An 11,304-nucleotide genomic window follows, 5' to 3' on the forward strand; every position below is an offset into this window, starting at 1 on the left:
GCCGTCCTCCTCCGAGACTAGCAGGCGGCGGTGATCCTCCAGCGACTCCGGCATGGTGAACGGGTAGCACGTCTCGTACTTGATGTTCTCCGCCAAGGGCTAGCAGTGACCGCTGCACGCATCCGTGAGGTGATGCACCATGTCCGCCGGCGAGCCACAAAACGGCATCGGGCACTCATAGCAGTGGACGAAGGGCCCCTTGGAGGCATCGACCAGGCCGTCCATGAAACGGGAGTGGCTGTAGGGGACGTTGCGCCAGTTGAATATATGAGCAAGTTACTACGAGATTTAATCCGAATAAGCACAAAATAAATCATGATGGCTATAACAGAGATGCTAATCATGTGGACTAGCATAGTAGTAGGATACAGAGTAGAAACATGAATTATACCACGATTTCGAACAGGAAGGACAGAAACACATACGGTGCAACGGGAGCAGCACCGTTGGCGTTGAGGTTGTCGCCCATGTCCAAACACCACGTAGACACGGTCTTTGAGCATGGTTCGTAGTCGTTCCACGCTCGGGCATTGAAGTTTGTAACTATTTTAGATTAGAATATACTACTCCTCCGGTGCTAGTAGTGGAGCAGAGTCCTACTCTACTACTCTACTCAAGAAAGTTAGGGCATAGCACTATAGGGAGTACCAGTACTGTGATCACTCAAGCAAGTTGTCTGGCATCGACATGACCCTACACTGCTGGTATGTGTCTCGTAAGTCAAGCGGCGTGCTGTAGTCATCATCACCTGTCCACTTCCCGCAGCACATATTCGCTTCTCCATCTTTGTCCACACATAATCTCGTCCAATCTTCCATCCCCGCTAACAATGGCAGAACCGAGCAGCGTCCGCCGAAAGAGTGGCTGGAATTCGCTCCCCACAGAGGTAATCAAGCTCATTGTTTCGCGTGTGGACAATCTCAGTACCATGCCGCTCGCCGCGTGCTCGTCGGGGCTGTACCGTTTACTCAAAGCTCTCAGGCCGGAGCTTTTTAAGCCAGCTCCTTGCTTGCTGATGTCGCCTGATCTTCAGAAACAGCGTGTCACGCAGCATAATGATCGCAGGGTGGCGAGCATCAACCCCCTTGACTGCGATCCGATCCCCGTCAGCCTCAACTACATTAACGGTATGTACTGGGCCGGCATGAACACGTCTTGGATGGTGCTTGTCGACGGTCGCGGCAGCTGGATGCTCGTGGAGGTCTACACCCGGCGATTGATCCCCCTTCCTTCGATTAACAATGCACTGCTTTGGCACCGCGGCCCAGAATACTCGGAATCTTACAGTAGCCAACATGATACCAAGTTTGATTTGCTCAAGGTTGTAATCTGCCAAGTGCCCACAAGATCTGCGAATTATAAAGACTTCAGGATAAGTGCGTTCTTCAACCGCGGTCTCACCTATCTGACAGGTCACTGCGGTAGGTGGATAAATCTGCACGTCCATCCTAGGATCATACATCCTCCATGGTTCTCTGATGCCATTGAACACAAGGGCTTCATTTACGCTGTCGACTCCTTCTATGGCGGGACGTATTGCTGGCCTACTCCAGTCATCGCTACAAACGCCTGTTACAGCAGTATGTTACTTTCCTATGATATCATGATGGCTTGCTTATATTACTGTCAACATTTGCTGAAAAAATATTCATGCTCATAACATGCTGTTCTTAAGATTGACTAAATCAAGAGCCCTTTTTTATTTGACTCCAACTTGATATGATGTTGTAGGCCGCCTGGTGTCCCTACCCTTCCTAATCCCAGAACCTTTCAAAGAAAAGCGGCATGGCAGTTGCAGGTGGTTCCTGGCTCGATCAGACGACGGCGAAAGATTGATGATCGTTCGCACGTACCGGACGTGTTGTTTCGCGGAATACAATCACAGTCACTGCAAGGTGTTTGAGCAGGATCCCAGCTTCTCTGGGCCTTCAGGAATTTTTGACTGGAGGCTGGTAAGTAGCCTTGGTACACGCTCTCTGTTTGTCGGACTGAATTATCCGATTAACCAGGAGATAACCGACGGCAAGGATCATGATGGCAGCGCGGTTTCGTTCATCAGGCAAAACTGTGTGTACACAGCGTACCATGCGTCTCTGCATGCACCATACCCTGATATGTGCCGCCACGCTCTGCAACCCAAAGTAGGAGAGAGGGTCGCAAGTATCAGACTTCGACCTGCTGGCTGGAGTTTCCCCCGTCAGGCACCCATCTGGTTCAAGCCGTCAGCCAATCTCCACAGCTTAATAAATAGTAACGTCTAACTGAGCCAGTTAGTTAGATGCGTACACTTGGTGTAGTAGGATCTTTATTTAGTTTGATGCATACACTTGTTCTTTTTTGGTAGCCCTTTTGTAATGATGGCTGATGTTTGGTTTGGAAGAGAGAGCTGCGTCTTCACTCTTCTGGCCTGCTTACTGCTTCTGTTGCACCCCCAGCCCTGGTTGCTGCTGCTGCTGTTTTCAATGTACAATCAGTAGTATATTTCGTTTGTTGGTTGAATAAATGTGTTGTTAGAACGACAAACACAATGTTAGTCGTTGCACGGTTCGATCCTTTAGTGCCCCGTACCGTACGTAGCGCATACTATTTTTTCGTACGGAACACATTTTCCACTTGTTGATAACATGCAACCCACTGATGAAGGCCCAATAGAGAAGCCCATAATTGACTGGAAGGGAGGCTCTCACATGAATCCGTCCCAGGTACATGCTCATGGTCCCCTAAACATAAATAAGTAAATAAATAAATAAAGCTAAATGCTCATGCACCAGTTCTTTGGGAAAATAGGTAGCCCAGTATTTCTTTTTGAAGAATACCCAAGCTAGGCCTATTTGTTTTCTCCGAATTACTGGGCTGCAAATCTTTCAAGACGAGGAGGGATGCATTCCGGCCTGGCTTAAGAGTATGGTCAATGTATGTTAAAAGTAATATCAAAAGGGGTTGAAAATTCCAAAAAATTTATAGCAAATGGGATATAAGTTTCTTTTTTTGTTTTTGTTCTTCACTAATATCTTATACGTATTTCATTGGAGTTAACATGACATAATACTAATTTATTTTTAAATTTGTTTTAGTATGGCTATTAATTTTTGGATTAAGAATATTTCGTTCCCTAGCAAAAATTTGTGAATTTTCAAAATTTCCCACATATTTAGTTAATTTTTTGACCCTAGTACTGACCAGAAAATGCCAGCAATTCTAAAAATGGAAAACGGGCTGCAATAAATTCCATATGAATTAGAAAATGAGTAAAAATTATAAAAATAATAGCAAATGGGCTGTACACGCCACAGATTTCGAGGCTGACTTGTTTACGCAAGGCTTTGTCAGTGAACACACGATTCTAGCAGCAGTGAGTGTTGGATGTCCATCCAACGGCCGACGTGCTTCTTCAATCTCTGATCTTCCTGCTCCAGCCGCCTAAACTAGCGCCGGCGGGACTGCCTGCTCCCTCCTCTTGTGGCCCGCTGTGATGCCGCGCAGGCTTCCCCGACCCACCCTACTCCCTCCGCTGGCCTGGCCGCACGCAATCAACTGCCTCCTTATTACGCGAAAAAAATGATTCCTCCCACTGACATCTGGGGCGCACCGATTGGGAGGCTGACCTGTGGGCCTACTAAGTTGACGCGTACGTAGGGCTTGTCAACTTAGTCAACAAATGATTCTAGCAGCAGTAACCGTTGGATTTGAATCGAACGGTCCTGCTGCTTCTTCAATCGCTGCTCTTCTTACACCAGCCGCCCAAACCAGCGCCGGGGAGACCGCCTGCTCCTGCCTCCAGTGGCCGGCTATGCTGCTGTTGTGGCCTCATCGCCCCTACTACTCCCACCGCTCGCCAGGCCCTGCGGCGACGGCAGCCTCACACCACAGCCGAACCAGTGAACCCTCGTACTCCTCTCCGCGTGGGCATCCACTACCGCGTCTTCCCCGGCTCCGCGTCGTCCCCTTCCTAGGCCTTGTCGTCGTCCACCGCCTTGGTGCTCTCGGCGCGGCGTGGTCAACGTGGTCAACGACATTCCATCGGAAGAGTACTGTACGTGGAGAGGCTGACAGCTGGGTCCACGGCCACAACCTAGTCTTTTTGTGATTTGCCAAGTAAGTCGCTTTGTCAGGCCTGTTGGGCTGCAAATCTTTCAAGACGAGGAGAGCTTTCATTCAGCTGGCCGAGAAAATGGCCCATCAGTAATGAGAAATTGGCTGTACATTTTTAAAACACATCAAACTGGCAATTAGTTTCAAATATCTTTTTTTTATTTCGAGATTTTAAATTACATTAATTTTTATGCGTGGAGAATTTGTTGTATTTTATATTGATATACATTTATTTTTAAAATCAGTTTGAATGTGAGTCGAAATTTCGGAATTAAAAACAGTTCGGACCGCACTGAAATATGCAAAATTTCGTATAATTTTTTAACCGTGGCCACATAATGGCGTGTAATGCTAACAAAAAGAATATGGGCTCCAAAAAACCTTAATAATTAGCAAATGGGCTGTAAATTATGAGAAATAATGGCAGATGGGCTGTATGCTGTTTTCCACAGATTTGAGGCTTTCCTAAAAAAAGGTTGATGCACAAGCACTGACTGTTGGATGACCATCCAACGGCCGTCGTGCTTCTTCAATCTCTCCTCTTCCTGCTCCAGCCGCTCAAACAAGCGCTGGCGGGACTGCCTGCTCCCTCCTCTCCGCGGCCGGCTCTGCTGCCGCGCAGGCCTCACCGCCCCACCGTACTCCCATCGCTGGCCTAGCCATCCCTCTACTCACCCACACCTGCTGTTATTCTCCGGCGACGGCAGACAAACCAGTAAACCCTCGTACAGTCGTACTCCCCTCCGCGTGGGAAACAACTGCCGAGTCTTCCCTGCCTCCGTGTCGTTCCCTTCCTAGGCCTTGCCGTCGTCCACCGCCCTGGTGCTCTCGGCGTGGCCTAGTCAACGTGGTCAACGACCGACATGCATCTGAAGTGGACTGTACGTGGAGAGGCCGACAGCTGGGTCCACGGCCGCACGCAAGGAAATGCCTCCTTATTACGCGCAAAATAATGATTCCTCCACCTGACATCAGGGACCCACCGAAAGGGCCTCTGTATTTCGTGAAAAAAACGTTACCGCCGCTGACAGCTCGGACCCACCAGCTATATCTTCGCACGCAAGGAAGTGCCTCCTTATTACGCACAAAAAAATGAATACTCCCCCTGTTAGCTGGGACCCAGTATAGTGGCAGGCTGACTTGTGGGCCTACTAAGTTGACGGGGATGGAGGGCTTTGTCAACTTAGTCAATATGCACGATTCTAGCTCCAGTGACCGTACGATGTCCATCCAACGGCCGTAGTGCTTCTTCAACCTCTGGTCTTCTTGCTCCAGCCACCCAAAGCAGCGCCGGTCGTGCCGCATGCTCCTGCCTCCCGTGGCCGGCTGTGCTGCCGCGGAGGCCTCACCGCCCCCTACTATTCCCACCGCTGGCCAGGCCCTGCGGCGACGGCAGCCTCACACCGCAGCCGAACCAGTGAACCCTCGTACTCCTCTCCGCGCGGGCTTCCACTGCCGCGTCTTCCCCGACTCCCCGTCGTCCCCTTCCTAGGCCTCGCCGTTGTCCACCGCCCTGGTGCTCTCGGCGCGGCGTGGTCAACGTGGTCAAGGAACGACATCCATCGGACGTGGACTGTACGTGGAGAGCCTGACAGCTGGGTCCACGGCCGCAGCAAGGAAGTGCCTACTTATTACGCGGAAAATAATTATTCCTCCACCTGACAGCTGGGACCCACCGGACGGGCCACTGTATTTCGTGAAAAAAACGTTTCCCCCTGACTGCTGGGACCCACCAGCTACATCTTCGCACGCAAGGAAGTGCGTCCGGGCAAAAAAAATGATTCGCCCCCCTGACTGCTGGGACCCACCAGCTACATCTTCGCAGGCAAGGAAGTGCCTGACAGTCGGAACCCACCTGGTCGAAGTGTACATAGCGTTGTCATTCTGGTCGCGAATGTGTACGTACCCTTATACTGGTGGATGTAGAGGCGCGCACGTAGCATGTACACGTACGTACAGCGGCCAAGGTGCAAGAAAGAAAATACGGCCATGTATGTGTACATACAGGCGGGGTCTCGAACGCCTACTCGCGCATACATACGGCCAGGGCTCGTGTACATGGCTGGGTCGAAATGGAGAAACAGCGTCGTCGTCCTGTTCATGGGGAGCCAACCGGCTGGGTCGGAACGGAATGCGTCGTCGTGTTCATCGGGAGGGCTTGGACGGAACAACCGATGGAAACGAGGCCTGGCGTACCGCAGAACGAAGGAAATGGCCTTGTGTTCGACCGGCCACGTTTGAAACGGGATCCTGTTCATCGGGAGGGGTCTGGCGTACCGCAAAACGGAGGAAACGGACCTCCTACGGTCGAAACGGGGGTCCTGTTGATCGGGAGGGGTGTGGCGTACCGCAAAATGGAGGAAACGGACTTGTGTTGGAGCACTACAGTCGAAACGGGGGTCCTGTTCATCGGGAGGGGTGTGGCGTATCGCAAAACGGGACTCCACGGGATACTGTTCATCTCCACCGTCGACCCCCTCCAGCCTCCACGGGCTACTGTTCATCCACCGTCGACCTCCTCCAGCCTCCACCTGCGACTGTTCATCCAGCCTCCACCACGCGCTACTCCACCGGCTACTGTTCAACCAGCCCTCTCCACGGGCTCCTATTCAACCACCCCTCCACGGGCTACTGTTCATCCAGCCCTCCACCGTTTACTGTTCATTCTGCCCTCCATGGGGTGGTCCTGTTCATCCTGCCCTCCACGGGGTCCTGTTCATCCAGCCCCAACCGGCTCGATCGATCGGGGTCCTGTTCATCCATAGGCAACACCACGGGGTCCTGTTCATCCACCCCCACCGGGAACTGTTCATCCAAACCCCCCCCCAGCAACGCTCACTGTTCATCCAGAGGCAGCATCGATCAGCTTCAGTTAGCAGCAGTAGCGAAGGAATCGCTCGATCTGGTTCAGTTAACAGCCATCGATCGATCGCTCGGGTTCAGTAACGCGTAGCCTGCAGTGCAATCGCTCGGGTTCAGTTAGAGCCCAACGCCTCACTCGGGTTCAGTTAGAGCCAACGCCTCGCACACACGCGCGTACGTGTACGAGAGAAACGCGCATCGCTCAGTCCCCGACCTCCCACCGTAACCGGGAACTCCCCGAAATTTTCCTCGCCCTCGCTTCTACCACGGTTTTTTCGTCATGGATGGCCCAAAGAATGTCATGCAGCTGCGTCTCCGGCCCGCCCAGGACAAAAAGCCCATTTTCTGTCATGATTTTTTGTCATAGAAGTAGGAGCCCACCACATCTATGATGATACCGGGTTTTGTCACAATTATCGTCATAGAAGTGTCACATGTATGACAGAAAAAAATTCGTTCGGCCCAAAATGTCACGGATGTGTCTTTTTTTGTAGTGGTAGGATTTGCTAAATCAAAGCTCTGACATAGACTCTTCCTGAAAATAAGATGAATTGCAATTGTTTGATGACTGAGAACATAGTTTGTTAGTTTTCAAGAAATTTTATGATCTATACTTTAACATGTGAATAGTTTGTTACTTGATCATGCAAAGTTTTATGATATGAGCTACTGTTATGACATAAAATGATGCTAGAAAAGGTGATTGAAATTATCATTGATCAAACCTATGCACCTGCTAGCATTCACACTTCATAAATTCTTTCTTTTATCATTTACCTACTCGAGGACGAGCAGGAATTAAGCTTGGGGATGCTGATACGTCTCCAACGTATCTATAATTTATGAAGTATTCATGCTATTATATTATCCATCTTGGATGTTTTATGGGCTTTACTATGCACTTTTATATTATTTTTGGGACTAACCTATTGACCCAGAGCCCAGTGCCAGTTCCTGTTTTTCCCCTTGTTTCAGTGTTTCGAAGAAAAGGAATATCAAACGGAGTCGAAACGGAATGAAACCTTCTGGAGAAGTTATTTTTGGAAGGAAAGCAACCCGGGAGACTTGGAGTGCATGTCAGGAAAGCAACGAGGGAGGCACGAGGCAGGGGGCGCGCCCACCCCCCTGGGCGCACCCTCCACCCTCGTGGCTCCCCTGACGTACTTCTTTCACCTATATATACCCATATACCCTAAAACCTTCGGAGAACAGAATAGATCGGGAGTTCCGCCTTCGCAAGCCTCTGTAGCCACCAAAAACCGATAGGGACCCTGTTCCAGCACCCTGCCGGAGGGGGGAACCCTCACCGGTGGCCATCTTCATCATCCCGACGCTCTCCATGACGAGGAGGGAGTAGTTCACCCTCGGGGCTGAGGGTATGTGCCAGTAGCTATGTGTTTGATCTCTCTCTCTCTCTCTCTCGTGTTCTTGAGGTGATACGATCTTGATGTATCGCGAGCTTTGCTATTATAGTTGGATCTTATGTTGCTTCTCCCCCTCTACTCTCTTGTAATGGATTGAGTTTTCCCTTTGAAGTAATCTTATCGGATTGAGTCTTTAATGATTTGAGAACACTTGATGTATGTCTTGCCGTGCGTATCTGTGGTGACAATGGGATATCATGTGATTCACTTGATGTATGTTTTGGTGATCAACTTGTGGGTTCCGCCCATGAACCTATGCATAGGGGTTGGCACACATTTTCGTCTTGATTCTCCGGTAGAAACTTTGGGGCACTCTTTGAGGTTCTATGTGTTGGTTGAATAGATGAATCTGAGATTGTGTGATGCATATCGTATAATCATACCCACGGATACTTGAGGTGACATTGGAGGATCTAGGTGACATTAGGGTTTTGGTTGATTTGTGTCTTAAGGTGTTATTCTAGTACGAACTCTAGGGCTGTTTGTGACACTTATAGGAATAGCCCAACGGATTGATTGGAAAGAATAACTTTGAGGTGGTTTCGTACCCTACCATAATCTCTTCGTTTGTTCTCCGCTATTAGTGAATTTGGAGTGACTCTTTGTTGCATGTTGAGGGATAGTTATATGATCCAATTATGTTATTATTGTTGAGAGAACTTGCACTAGTGAAAGTATGAACCCTAGGCCTTGTTTCCTAGCATTGCAATACCGTTTATGCTCACTTTTATCATTAGTTACCTTGCTGTTTTTATATTTTCAGATTACAAAAACATATATCTATCATCCATATTGCCCTTGTATCACCATCTCTTCGCCGAACTAGTGCACCTATACAATTTACCATTGTATTGGGTGTGTTGGGGACACAAGAGACTCTTTGTTATTTGGTTGCAGGGTTGCTTGAGAGAGACCATCTTCATCCTATGCCTCCCACGGATTGATAAACCTTAGGTCATCCACTTGAGGGAAATTTGCTACTGTCCTACAAACCTCTGCACTTGGAGGCCCAACAACGTCTACAAGAAAAAGGTTGCGTAGTAGACATCAGGGACCCACAAGGAACATGTTCAATTTAACTAGTCAACATGGTGCCACGCAGACTATTTGGCCGGTCAACAGAGTGCAATCCATTGCTGAACCGTGAGCAAGTGAGCATATAATCACCGCAAAACGTATATAGTGACCGTAATCAGCTTATTCTGAAGTTCGGTGAACGTATTACGCTTTTCTCTCTGTAGGCCCTCCAAAACTACATCTCTACACGTTCTCGCATGTTACATCTAACAACTATGCAATACAGCACTACTACTACACTCTAACACAATAAATCATATGTGTTTTTAGTTTTACTAGATATCATATTGTTAGTTAATTATTTAATTTGCATACATTAAAATTGCCTTTGAAATGTATGGCCAGTATCATATACCGCGCGGGAAAAATCCCACCCTTTCCTGTTTAATCGGGTTTGTATCGATGGATTGTGCGAAATAGCAAAACTATAGTACTATATACAGTACAAGTGACAGTTCACTGGGCCGTCGTGTCGTGTACTCCTCTGTCGTAAGAGTGGAGCGCTCGCTTTCATAAATCTTCTAGTCCCTTTCGCCGACATGTGGGACATCAAGCTACTGGGTCCACGTGCCATACCGGAATACAGTGCAGAGCAGCCGGGGTGAAGCACCCAGTCATGGCGCCGGCGTAGTAATGAGCAATGAGGCGTCAAATCACAAAGCTGCACCTTTTCCTCCTTTTTACTAATCTTGATTCTATAATTTTTTAGATCAATATAATTGAGATTTGTATAGATAGCACACAGGAGCAAAACTAAGTGGTACGGTTAAGGGCATCCACAATGTGTAGCCAAATGTGAAAATAGCTTTTGGCATCGTGGGAACCATTGTGGACGGTGTTGCCAAAGACAAAAGGATGGAACTGAAGCTCCCTGATTGATTGATTGATTGAAGGAATAGAAAAATGCAACGTCTCTCCTCTTTCTCCCGTGCTTGGACGCATGTACAGTATAGAGCACAGAGTCTACTCCCCTGTCCCTTCTATCACAAATCACAAAGGAGTGAGGCATCAAATCACAAAGCACAGACGAAGCAACCATCATTTCACTCTTCGCTGACTCCGCTTCTCCATCGTCTTCTTCGAGAAACCATCTCACCGCACTAAGCTGGACGGACGACGCTATTGTGTACGAGTAGTACTAGTACATTTATGCGTCCTTTGGTTCAACGGACTTCCTGGATGCAAATAAGGCAGTTGTCTCGGCTTGCAGGCGGCACTTGCGAACGACTTACCGTGGTCTCCCTCAATGGTGTTCTTCGTCGAACGCACTTCGCCAAACCACAACATTCGAGATATCGTCGACGTCACCGCAATGGGGAAGGAAGTCAAATATAGTTACTACCTCCATTTTTTTGTACGCAAGGCCAGTATATTAAAATTAGAATTTGCAAAAGGCCACTAACACTAATCGAGGCAAAATTGATGGGGTTTGCCTCGTACTAGCAACCAAGGACATTAATATCCCCTGCATGCATGCGGAAGTGAGAAGGTTGGTTTGCATGGCGCTGCATTAATCAAGCGATGAGGAGTGAGATGGTTAGCTCTTTGGGCTTTGGAGAAAAAATACGCATTAATTGACACGTGAAACGAGGATTTGTATCAATTAATCCCGCGAAGGAAAACCCCGCCTTTATTTTTTAACACTAGTACTCCTAGTACGTAGTACTACGTACTTATCCTGTTTGGGTCTAGGCCTTGCATTGCCATACTTCGCCACACATTTTTGCCAAGCTTGCCTAAAGTTTTCAAAATGAAAAGGAGGTACACTTGTGCACGGCTGTCACAGGCGCACCATACCCTCACACGGTCGCTCCTGCACGCCGCAGTCGCACCGCACCCTCACATGCAC

Source organism: Aegilops tauschii, chromosome 4 (assembly GCF_002575655.3).
Source record: "Aegilops tauschii subsp. strangulata cultivar AL8/78 chromosome 4, Aet v6.0, whole genome shotgun sequence".
Classification (NCBI taxonomy): Eukaryota; Viridiplantae; Streptophyta; class Magnoliopsida; order Poales; family Poaceae; genus Aegilops; species Aegilops tauschii.